Raw genomic sequence first — 11,601 nt, 5'->3', positions numbered from 1 at the left:
TCACTAGTGAAATTATTTAAGCCTGGAGTTTTCTTTGGAAGATTTTTTTTTTTTTTTTGCGGTACGTGGGCCTCTCACTGTTGTGGCCTCTCCCGTTGCGGAGCACAGGTTCCGGACGCGCAGGCTCAGCGGCCATGGCTCACGGGCCCAGCCGCTCCGCGGCATGTGGGATATTCCCGGGCCGGGGCACGAACCCGTGTCCCCTGCATCGGCAGGCGGACTCTCAACCACTGCCCCACCAGGGAAGCCCTGGAGGATTTTTTTTTAATAGCAAAATTGTTTTCTTTCACAGGTATAAGTATACTCAGATTTATATTCTTGTTTCCTTTTTCTAGAGAGTTGTGCTTTGCAAAGAATTTCTCCATCATATAAGTTGTCAAATTTATTGGCATAAAATTGTTCATAATATTCCCTCATTACCTTTGTAATATCTTAATATATGCCCTGATAATTCCTCTTTTATTCTTGCTCAGATAATTCAGGTTTTATTCTTGGTTTATGCAATCAGTTTTGCCAGGTGTTTATCAATTTCAATTAATAAATTCAAAGAATCAGTTTTGTTTTTTGTTAATTTTCTGTTTCTATATTATCTATCTTTATTGATATCTGTTCTCTATTTTTTCCTGCTACTTATTTTAAATTCAATTTACTTGCTTTCTTAAAGTGGAAACTGATAGTTTATCTTAAACCTTTAAATATTTCCAGTGTAAGTATTTGAAGCAAAACAGCAACAACAAAAAAATCATTTTAAATATTTTTCTTAGCTGAATCAAACATATTTTGTTATATTTAGTTTATTGAAATTTAGCTCAGAATATTTTATATATTCTCCTACAATTCCTTCTTTACCTCATGGGTTAAAGTGTACTGTTTAACTTTCAAATATTTAGTGATTCATAATTCAACTCTATTATACTAAAAGAATAATTGTTCTATGATTTCAGTCTTTGAAATTTAATTATACGTGTTTTATAGCCAACATATGCCTTTCTTGACGAACAGTCCGTGTGCATTTGAAAAGAGTGCATATTCTAAAGTTGTAGGATGTAGTTTTTTACTATTATCACTTAGGTCAAGATGGTTGATAATGCCACTTAGATTTTCCGTATCTTTTATATGTTCTTAATAATTTTTGACTTAACTGCTATATCAGTTATTGAGAGAAAACTACTAAAATATCCAATAATGATTTTACTTTAATTGATTTCTTTCCTTTGCTGTTTCTCAGTTCTCTCAGGTCCCTTCTTCTACTTTGAAGTTGTTGTCATCAGGTGCAGAGTAATTCATAAATGCCATATCTTCCTGATGTATTGACCCTTTTATCATTATGAACTGCTCAGATTTATCTTTATTAATGTGCTTAGTCTAAATAGAGCCATTTTTTCATGGGCTATCTTCTTCCATCCTTTTACATTCAGTGTATTTGTTTCTTTGTATTTAAAGAGTGTCTCTTGTAGATAACATGTGGTTGGGTCTTACTATTGTATCCAGTCTGATAGTCTCTGCCTTTTAATTGTAGTGTTTATTAGATTTACATTTAATGTAATTAATAATATGATTGGATTTAAGTCAACAGTTAGGGAGTTTTTTTTTCCATTTATATCATCAATTTTTGTTCTTCTATTTATCCTTTTTTTGCTTTTGGGGGGGTTTATCCAAAAATTTAATATTCTATTGGCTTTTTAGCCATAGCTCTTTGCATTATTTCTATAATTGCTCTGAGTATTATAATATATTTACTTATCATAATTTACTTAGAGCTACCCCTGTACTAACTCAAATAAAATATTAGAATCTTGCAACAGTCTTGTTGCATTTATTGCCCCACCTCAATATTTTGTGCTGTTACTGCTATTATGTGAAATTATGCTTTGCATATATATGTACAAACATTATAAACTACATGAAAGAGTGTGGTAATTTTCACATTAAACCATCCTAAGTCTTTTAAGGAAAGACTATCTATAGTCTATATTTATAAGACTATAGATAGATAGATAGAACTATATAGATAGCTCTAGATTTTATATTTATATATATATATTTATGTATATTTATACACATATTTATACTTTAAAGAGGTATTCAGTCTTTCTCACAGATCCTACTTACTACTTGGTGTCATTTTCCTTCAGCCTCAACATCTTCATTTAGCATTTCTAGTAGTATGGGTCTTTTGGCAATAAATTCTCTTTTACTTTTTAAATTCTTTTTTTTTTTTTTTTTTTTTGCTGTATGTGGGCGTCTCACTGTTGTGGCCTCTCCCGTTGCCGAGCACAGGCTCCGGACGCGCAGGCTCAGCGGCCATGGCTCACGGGCCCAGCCGCTCCACAGCATGTGGGATCTTCCCAGACTGGGGCACGAACCCGTGTCCCCTGCATCGGCAAGCGGACTCTCAACCACTGCGCCACCAGGGAAGCCCTTTAATTCTAAAATACGTTTATTTCACTTTCATTTGTAAAGTGTACTTTTCTTATATATAATTCTGATTTAGCAGGGTTTTTTTTTACTTTTCCTTTAGTACTTTGAAGATATCATCAGTCTGTCTTCCTTACATTTTGAAAAGTTACCTTCATTTCTATTGCTTTACCTTATAGGTATTGTGTCTTTTTGTCTCTGGCTACTTTCAAGATTTTCTCTTTAGTTTTGGATTACAAGAGTTTGACAAAGATGTACCTATGTGGGATTTTCTTTGTATTTATACTGCTTTCTGTCCATGAGCTTCTTCGACCTATAAATTGATGTTTTTCAGCAAATTTGAGAAGTTTTCAGCCATTATTTTTTCAATTTGTTTTGTTTTTGTTGTTCTATCCTATTCTCTCTTATCTTGCCTCCTGGGACTCAAATTACATGTATGTTAGACTTATTGCTATCATCTCACAGACAGCTGTGGCTTTGTTCAAGTTTCTTCTATCTCACTTCTCTTTGTTTCTTAGATTTAATAACTTCTATTAATCTTTCTTCAATTCCACCGACTCTTATACTATCTCAAACCTGTTTTGAAGCTCCTCCAATGACAATTTTATTTCCATTATTGTACTTTTCATGTCTATAATTCCCATTTTTCTCTTTTTTTTTTTCTACTAGTTTCTATTTCTGTGCTGAGATTCTCCATCTGTTCCTCCATTGTGCACATATTTATCTTTAAGAAGTTAAACATATTTATATGTTATTTTAAAGTCTTTATCTGCTCATTGCAACATCTGCCTCACCTTAGGGTTTTGTTTTCCATTGATTTTTCATGAGCTAGGGTCACATTTCCTTTTATTTTTACATATCTACTGATTTTTATTTGGATACTGGACATTATGAGTGATACATTGTAAAGACCCTAAATTCTGTTATGTTTATCTGTGGAGTGTTTTTTAAACAGATTTATTAAGGTATATTTGATATACAAAGAACTGTACATATTTATTGTGTGTAACTCCACAAATGCAAACACCTGTGATACTGTCACCACAGTCAGTTAACAGACATATCCAGCAGCGTGATTTTTTTTTTAAATTCTAGCAGGCACTGAATTTGATAGTCAAACTCTCTTCTCTACATTGGCAGTTGCTGAACTCTCAACTGAGTAATTTCAGCTTCCACCATTTTTTTTGTTTCATTTTGTTTTTGTTTTTCTGGACCTCTCTGTTTCCCCTCCAGTTAGTGGTCAGCCAAATTACAGATTTAATTTGGGGCTTATCCTCTCTGTAGTTCCTTCCCTTTCAAGATTTCCTCCCAAATGTCCCAACTCTGACAATACCAAACTGTAGTATCTCATACCTCAAGTGTGTAAAGTTGTGTCTTTCTGCTATACTTGACATTTTTTAGTCAACCACAAAATGGCAAGTTTCACCTCTTCAGGTCATCTTTGAAAAGTATTCTCTGCTCCAGTTTCTCCCATTTTTAGTCACTCTTCAATGCCTTCAAAGAGTTGGTTATTTGTTTTTTAAATTTTAGGTTTGATAACTGTTACCAATGGGAGGGTTGGTCTAACTAATCTATCGCATAGAAACCAACCCCCAAAGCTTTTATTGTCACTCTAAAGCCTAACGATTCAAGAATCACAAGGGTCAACAGCATTTAACAAAAAGCGTATACCACATTTTTAACAAATCGTGAACAACACAGGAGGAGTCTGAGGGACTTGGTTGTCTCTTTTTCACTAGTTTTCTTCAATCACAAACAGAAGAAATTTTACTGATTATTTTGTGTGTTTTTCCCTAGACATTTTGCTAAATGATTACGACAAATCTGATGAGGACAAATTTTTGTTGAAAGAAAAGTTTATGGGCAATGTATGAAATCCTGCCAAACACCAGTTATTCCCTACCCTCTATTTCCCAGGTGCAGGGAGTTAAAAGAATCAAAGTTATATAAAATTCAAGTCTGCTATTGTAATCGACAGGCATGACCTATTTCACCACGTTAAGTCCCCCAGTGTGTGGAAAAAGAATTGGGGCCAGCTGTCCCCTCTTTGTACCGAGGACCTAAAAGGAAGAAATAAACTGCTCCATTAGAGATTAAGATCGACTATATAAGAAAATATTTCTCAATGTTGAAAGTGATTAAACTCTTCAATCGGTAACCAATAACAGTGTCTGAAGGAATGTTTATGTGAGTGTATATGTGTGTGTGTGTGTGTGTGTGTGTGTGTGGACATGTGATTGACTGTATCTCTTCTGTATCTAAAAATGATAGTATATGCTTTATCTTATATGAGTTTGTAATCAAAGCTCTGTCATAAAAGGGTTGTTTTAAATACCTAAAAGATACCATTTAAAAATTGGCCTTATTTCCAGGATGTGTAAGACCACCCAGTATAATAATGTGGCAAGGTCAGACATCTCAGTTAATTGGGACTTTGGATTCCTTCAGAAAAAGGATAAGTTCAACTAAGTGCCAATATTATTTCAGATCCTTCTCGTACTACCTCAAGCACTGTACTTACTAGTCACATAATTAGTACTTAATACATACTCAAATGCCAGAATATTTAAGCCAGTGCAGTGAAAAAGTAAACAGTGGTATCAGGAGAGCTTGTTTCAAGACCCAGCTCTGCCAAAGAAAGGCAGGGCTATTGAAAGTTTATTCTCTGTGTTGTTACTGATCTGAGAGTCTCACTGTGAATGGGTCTAAGGGTGTCCATGGCCATGGGTACCACAATGTCCAGTAGTTCCTAGGATTGAAGAACACTGAATGCTGCTCAGGCAGCTCTGTGAAAGTCACCCTTCTTCTGCTAGATACTCCCCATAGGCTTTCAGTCTTGTTACTAAATAACTAGGGCTAAATTACTTATGGAAATAGAGCTTGGGTCTATGGCTTTGACTGCTTTCCAGACATATGCTCTAAGAGCTTATTAAGACCTGTTTTTCCTCAATGCAAATTTGTCTGAGACAATTAAAGGGGAAATAGCTAAATTAAAGATAGCTAACACCTGTACTTGTGCTCTGTGGCACTGTATTAGTCTGCTTGGGCTGCCATAGTATAATACCACAGATGGGGTGGTTTAAACAACTGAAACTTATTTTCTCACAGTAGTAGAGACTAGAAATCTAAGATCAAAATGCCAGCAGGGTTGGTTTCTTCCGAGGTCACTCTTTCTGGTTTGAAGATGGCCACTCACTTGCTGCCTCTTCACATGGTTGTCCCTCTGTGCAGGTGCGTGTACCTCTGGGATCTGTCTCCATGTTCAAATATCGTCTTCTTATAAGGATGTCAGTCAGATTAGATTATGACCCACCCTGAGGTACTTTAACTTAATCACATCTTTGAAGGTCCTATTTCCAAATACAGACACATGGGTTAGGGCCCATCCCAATGACCTCATTTAACCTTAATTACCTCTTTTAAGTCTGTATCTTCAAATAGAGTCACATCTGAAGTACTGAGGGCTAGGACTCCAACATATGAATGGGGGTGAAGGGGGGAGGACACACAGTAGGGCTCATAATAGGTGCCAAATCTATCACCAGCCATTTTGGCACATTCACAAACATAACAAAAGACCCATCAAAGAAAGACACTTACACAATTGAAACTATTGAGAAACTACACAATACAATATACTTTTCGCTTATCTGTCCTCTGCTATATCTTTTGAATCTTCTCTGCTCTTTCTTGCCACAGGGGAAATTTCCAAGCCAAGTTTGCAATATTGAAATGAATGAAGTTATATATTACCCAAATAATGGAATGTCAATAGCTTTTAAAAATCAAATTTTAAAAAATGATGTAGAAAAATGCAAACAAAATATTAAGTAAAATAAATACCAGACAAAACTATCTACATATTATAGTCCTACTAACAACCTTCTAAGGTTCATATGAGGATTAAATTAGTTATATGTAAAACACTTAGAAGATTTTATAGCATTAGGTAAGTATTCAATATATAACTTTTATTATAGCTTTTTATTATTACTTGTATTATCATGTAGAAGAAGAATTTAAGATTTTTACTGTTCATCTGTTTGTCTTCCTCTGTACTACAGTACACGGCCTTTAGTTGTCATTCATGCTCCACATTTCCTTGTATAGGCTCTGCTTTCATAAGCAACATCTCTATTGAGGCAAGAGTGTCACAGGTGAGTATGATGTTTTAAGTCTAGCCTACTTAACAGACTTGAGAATTTCCTTAGAGGTTGCTTTGTGATTGAAATTGAGAGGAATACTTTTCTTTAGCAGACATTATTAACCAGTCTGTCAAAAACACACTAGATACAAAGGACTTGAATTACAGGGTTGTTTGGGGAAGGCTCCTGCAGCCTGTAATATCATTAGTCAGGAAGAAGTGGTTCTTATATTAGTCAGGCCCCCTAAGGATGTTGACAAGGATAATAATTCTTTCCCAATGCTCTGATATTGTTTCATATTAAAACAAGAGAGGAAAAAGGCTTTGGGAAAGAATACACATTTTTAATAGAAGCTATAATTCTGTGTGAAGGATTATCTGAATAGTTTGCTCAAGAAATGAAATTATAGAACTTACCCCACTGATATAGCCATCGAGGAAACGAAGCCAAAGTCCTATCATTCTTTGTAGTAGAGGTTTGTAAGGACAGTTAGCCTTGTGAAACTTCTGTCCATAAGTCCACAGGCTTTTGCTTTGCTCTGAAAAGAACTGGTATTATTAACCTGTGCTTAATCTGACTACATAGCTTTATAGCCTCTGAATCCTTCAGGTATTAACATATATAGCTTTTAAAAATGACAGGTCACAAACATAAAAAGATATATAGCCTCGTGGATAACTTTCGCCACGTTGGGTATGGATGGTTAATAATAAATCTTAGTTTAATACAGTTTACTTGCCATCATCTTGACTCTATGAGATACATAAAATTCTGCCTCAATTTATTTAAACATATCAGAAATGTATAACTTTCCTGGGTAATTTTTGGTCCCTGCATTCTCCAGAAAATTACCAGAGGCTTGAGCGGGGTTGAGGTTTGTTGTAGGTGGAGCCCTCCAGGGGGCAGAACTATGTCTCCTTGTTTAACTCTAATTTTTTTGAGTACCTAGCTGTCACTGGATCTCATAGGGAAAAATATAAAATCCCCAATCAATTTAGAAATAGATTTAGACCCAGAAGATAGCCAGTTAATGCATCTCAACTTTTCAGAAAGCCTGAGTACAAGCAAGTAGCCCCCAAGGCCCCAGGTAATGATTGCTATTTCCATCTTCATCCAGGAGAAAAAAAGCTGGAAACAGCTTTGATTCCAAGAGTGTTTCAGACCACTGATTTTTATCACCGAGGTAAGAGTTATTTGCAACTGATGTATAGAATCATAGCCTCTTAGAGCTACAAGGATCCATAGGGAAGATCCCATCTAGTGCTCTCATTTTACAGATGAACAGACTGAGGCCTATAGAGGGTTAGGGACTTGTCTGAGGTCACATACTTGTTAATAGCACAGCTGGGCTATTGATCAAATGTACCATTTCTAAAAGGCTTAATGGTGCTTGAAAAGCAATTGATTATCCTAAGTAACATAAATGCTTCCCCTTCAATGTTACTTGCACTATTGTTTGTAGAAAGTACGAAATTGTATTTCAGCCCAGCTCCCTCTTGAGATAAATGAAAATTAATACTAAAGCCAAAAGATTTTTGATTAGAATTTGATGCTGCTTCAAGTAAAGCAGGGCTTACAACAACTCTACTGATGAGTGTCTCACGCTCACTTCTAGGAGCAAGAAGGATAGGAATGGGGAGAAAGATGCCTGCCAAGTTCATGGATAAAAGGGATTTCTGGGCCTTGAATGTTTTTCTCTCAGAAGCAGAGAGTCCCTTTCTCATTTTGAATAGCATGACTGCGACCGGGCTTGTTGGACTCAGGGGTACCTTCTCCCTAGTCTTCTGACTCTGGCAGATCTGGGAGACTGTGGGTGGCACTCAGTGTCCAATCACTTCTTGTTTGTACCCCTGTTTAGGTTGCAGAATAAGATAGCATCTGGATAGGAAAAAAATGGTAACTTGGTTGTTACCATTTAATAAATAACTATGGTATCTGGAGTCATAGCAATGAAATATCTGAGCATAATTAAATATATATATATATATGTAGATTGTATAAACCAGCATCTTTTACACAGCCTGGTTATAAATTGCTTGAGCCAGTTTGATTACTGGAGTCATGTTAGTAAGGAGACTAGCAATATAGCCTACAGATTTAGAGGCTGTTGATGAAGTGGGTATCTTGTAGGAAAGCAATGTATTGTAGAGTAATAGAGGTTTCGGCTTCTCTGTCCCATCTTTAATTGAATTAGAAATTTTGTTTGAGAAAGGAAGGTTAGAGTCTCAGTCTCACATTTGGTCTCAAGTAAGCATGGAAGCTGGAATGTTAGGTAGAATTTCACCATCATTGTTGCCATTGTCCACTGTCCCCTGAGCACACACTGCCATAGGCCAAAGGGAGGGCAGCTTATCCATGGTGAGAGGTCAGCAGTTTGCAGAGCAGGTGAGAAATTATTACAGCTGCTACATTGCATTGCTTTCTCAGCTGTAAATGAGGCTTCTCATTAATGAATCATGCACACAGGCTGCCAGGGTCTCGGCATTAATTGGCACTAATGGGAACATCTTATGGTTGAAGGGAGAGCTATGGGAACCACTTTAAGTCTGATTGTATTTGGAAGGGAGCTTGGACAATTTACATTTTCCATGAAATTCTAGGGCAGCCTTACACAACACATTTTCATTCCAAACCACAAGTAGATCTGCAGAGAAGTGTATCGAATTCTTCATGAGAGACAAAGAATATCAACAAGTGTTTCAATGAGATTTTCCATTCTCTGTCAAGCATGGCACCTACAGAGAGTGTCTGAATCTGCTTTTTACTGCACCATGCATTCTAAGGCCTAATGCAGTGTATGTAATTTGCTTTATTCCTTTGAGATCATTCAGCAGGGATTCAGTGCAAGTTAGCCCTGAGGAAATTTTGACCAATAAATTTTGTTTAAAAAATGTGTCCTCCCATGATAATGTACTGTTATTCAACAAAATAGGCTGATACAGAAGTTTAATCTGAGCTGCCTAGAATGTTTTACCCCTTAAGTGGAACTGCTTTGTATTATTTATTTTTTAGCCCCCCAAAAGGAGCCCCTTGTAATTAATTTTGTGATGTTTGGCATTGAGGAATGGATATTCACAATGTTGGTATAGGTCAGACCTTTTCAGATCATGCAGCAAATGGGTAAATCCTGCTTCCCAGAACACCTCACGCCCATACTACACCCTAGAGTGAATTGGAAAAAAGGCATGCCTGCCTTAAGGTGGATGCACCCACACAAAGGCACACTGCAGCCCCCACTTGCTCCTTCAGTTGGGTGCTCCGGTGCAGTGCACAACCTGTACAAGGTACAGCTACATAATAGCTTTGATATCATCCTTGTGAATGTTAGCACCTCTGTAACCCAGCAACGAGTCTATGGGAGGGACCCAGCACAAGCAAGCTGATCTTATAAAGAAAAATATAGGGCCCAGAGAAGAAGATGTGGAACAGGTCTATGGGGAAGCCACAATAACGACATAATTTTTAGTGGAGGAGAATGTAATAGAAAGCTTGAGCTCCACATCCCTGAAAGCTATTTTTTTCACATTTTCAATTCAATTTTTATATGTGTATATGTAAATAAACAATATAACAGCACCAAGGACCTCTGTAAAATTTCGTCATACAGTTTCTGTGCAGGATGCTTCATCAATAAATGGCACTTAATGTGGTTTAAAAACATTTGATTTCAGAAAACTCTTTAAACTGTCCATCAGAAACTGGGTGGGATTTTCCAAAGACACTCAGGTATTCAAATCAATACGATCTGTCTTCTGAATATCAGCTTGAGTTACACAGGCTAAGCTGAGGACCCTTCACATAGTGTTGAAGATATGATGCAATTTGCACTTGAATTGGCATTGCACTGCCTCAGACTTAGGCTGCCATCATCACAAGTATCTTCTATCCCTGAGATCAGCTACATCAAGATGGCTTATCATCTCAATCACATTGGTGAAAATACCTGCTAACCAAGCAGATTAATAAATTCAAATTCATCTTTGCTGTCCACTAAGAGCCTCACTTCAGAGCACCTTCTTGCAAGCTGCCAAATTAGTGAATGATCCTCAGGTAATAAAGGTTTTCCAAGACAAGCCAATAAAGCATAAAGTCATCATCCCGATTCTGTAATAATTCTCTTTCTCTAAGCCAGTTACTCATAAATTCCAAGACACTAGTTACTGTTGACTCATTTATTCTGCTAACAATAAGAAGCAAGGGAGGAAAACCAATCTGGGTATAATCCATCCCAGGACTTTAATTTGTAGCTGATCCAACAGCCCCTTCTGCATATAACATTTCACCCAGACAAAAGTTTTTGCAGCTTTCTTCATCTTCAGATTTTGGAAGAATGAAGGATATTTATCCCGGGAAAGGAGAAATAATTACATATTTTACATAGTTGAAAGGCATGATCCTGTTACTACCCAACTGCTGAGATTGCCAGTGACTTCAGTGTCTGTTCACGCTCTGTTGAACAGTTGAAAACGGTGCTACTTGTTGCTCTTGCCTCTGAAGTTTGGAGGAATATCCTTTAGGAACAGGTTTTTATTCTGAAAGAGAAACATTCACACTTTGCTTCCTTTTCAAATTCTTTGGGTCGATGTGAGCTACCACATCTGGACATTGAGCTACTTCAATCTAGACTGGCCTCAGGGATTCCTGAGGCATCCTTGGGGATAGAGAGGGAGCTAACTTTTCTGCCAAGTTGCAGGGCTCCACTGGCAACATCTGAGGCATCAAGTCTTCCACTGCAGACTCCACTGGCACCTATGCCATGGTTTTCAACTCAGCCAGTTCCACCCAGCACATGTACCAAGTCTAGGTTGGTCACTGCACAGGCACACAAATAAGCACTTTCGACAGAGAGATGAGCAAGAGATAGGCCTTAGGGGGCTAAATTATGTATGAGTAAGCCTGTTGATTGTATCAAAGTTAAGGTTCCAATGGTGTAATGAAGATTTTGAATTTAGTTCTTTGCAGAAGTAGTGATCAACATCCCCCAAAGGTATTTTTATTTTTAACCAATACAACCTTAGAGTAATTTGTTCTACAGTTC

General features: G+C 37.0%; 1 pseudogene; it reads right to left on the bottom strand.

The window, feature by feature from the left end:
- Positions 1-10,466: 10,466 nt before the first annotated feature.
- Positions 10,467-11,354, bottom strand: LOC132419687 (gem-associated protein 2 pseudogene; annotated as a pseudogene).
- Positions 11,355-11,601: the final 247 nt, after the last annotated feature.

The sequence above is a fragment of the Delphinus delphis genome, chromosome 2 (genome assembly GCF_949987515.2).
Source record: "Delphinus delphis chromosome 2, mDelDel1.2, whole genome shotgun sequence".
In the NCBI taxonomy this organism is placed as follows: Eukaryota; Metazoa; Chordata; class Mammalia; order Artiodactyla; family Delphinidae; genus Delphinus; species Delphinus delphis.
Note: the sequence above shows the minus strand (reverse complement) of the source record. Positions and strands in the feature narration are given on the sequence as shown.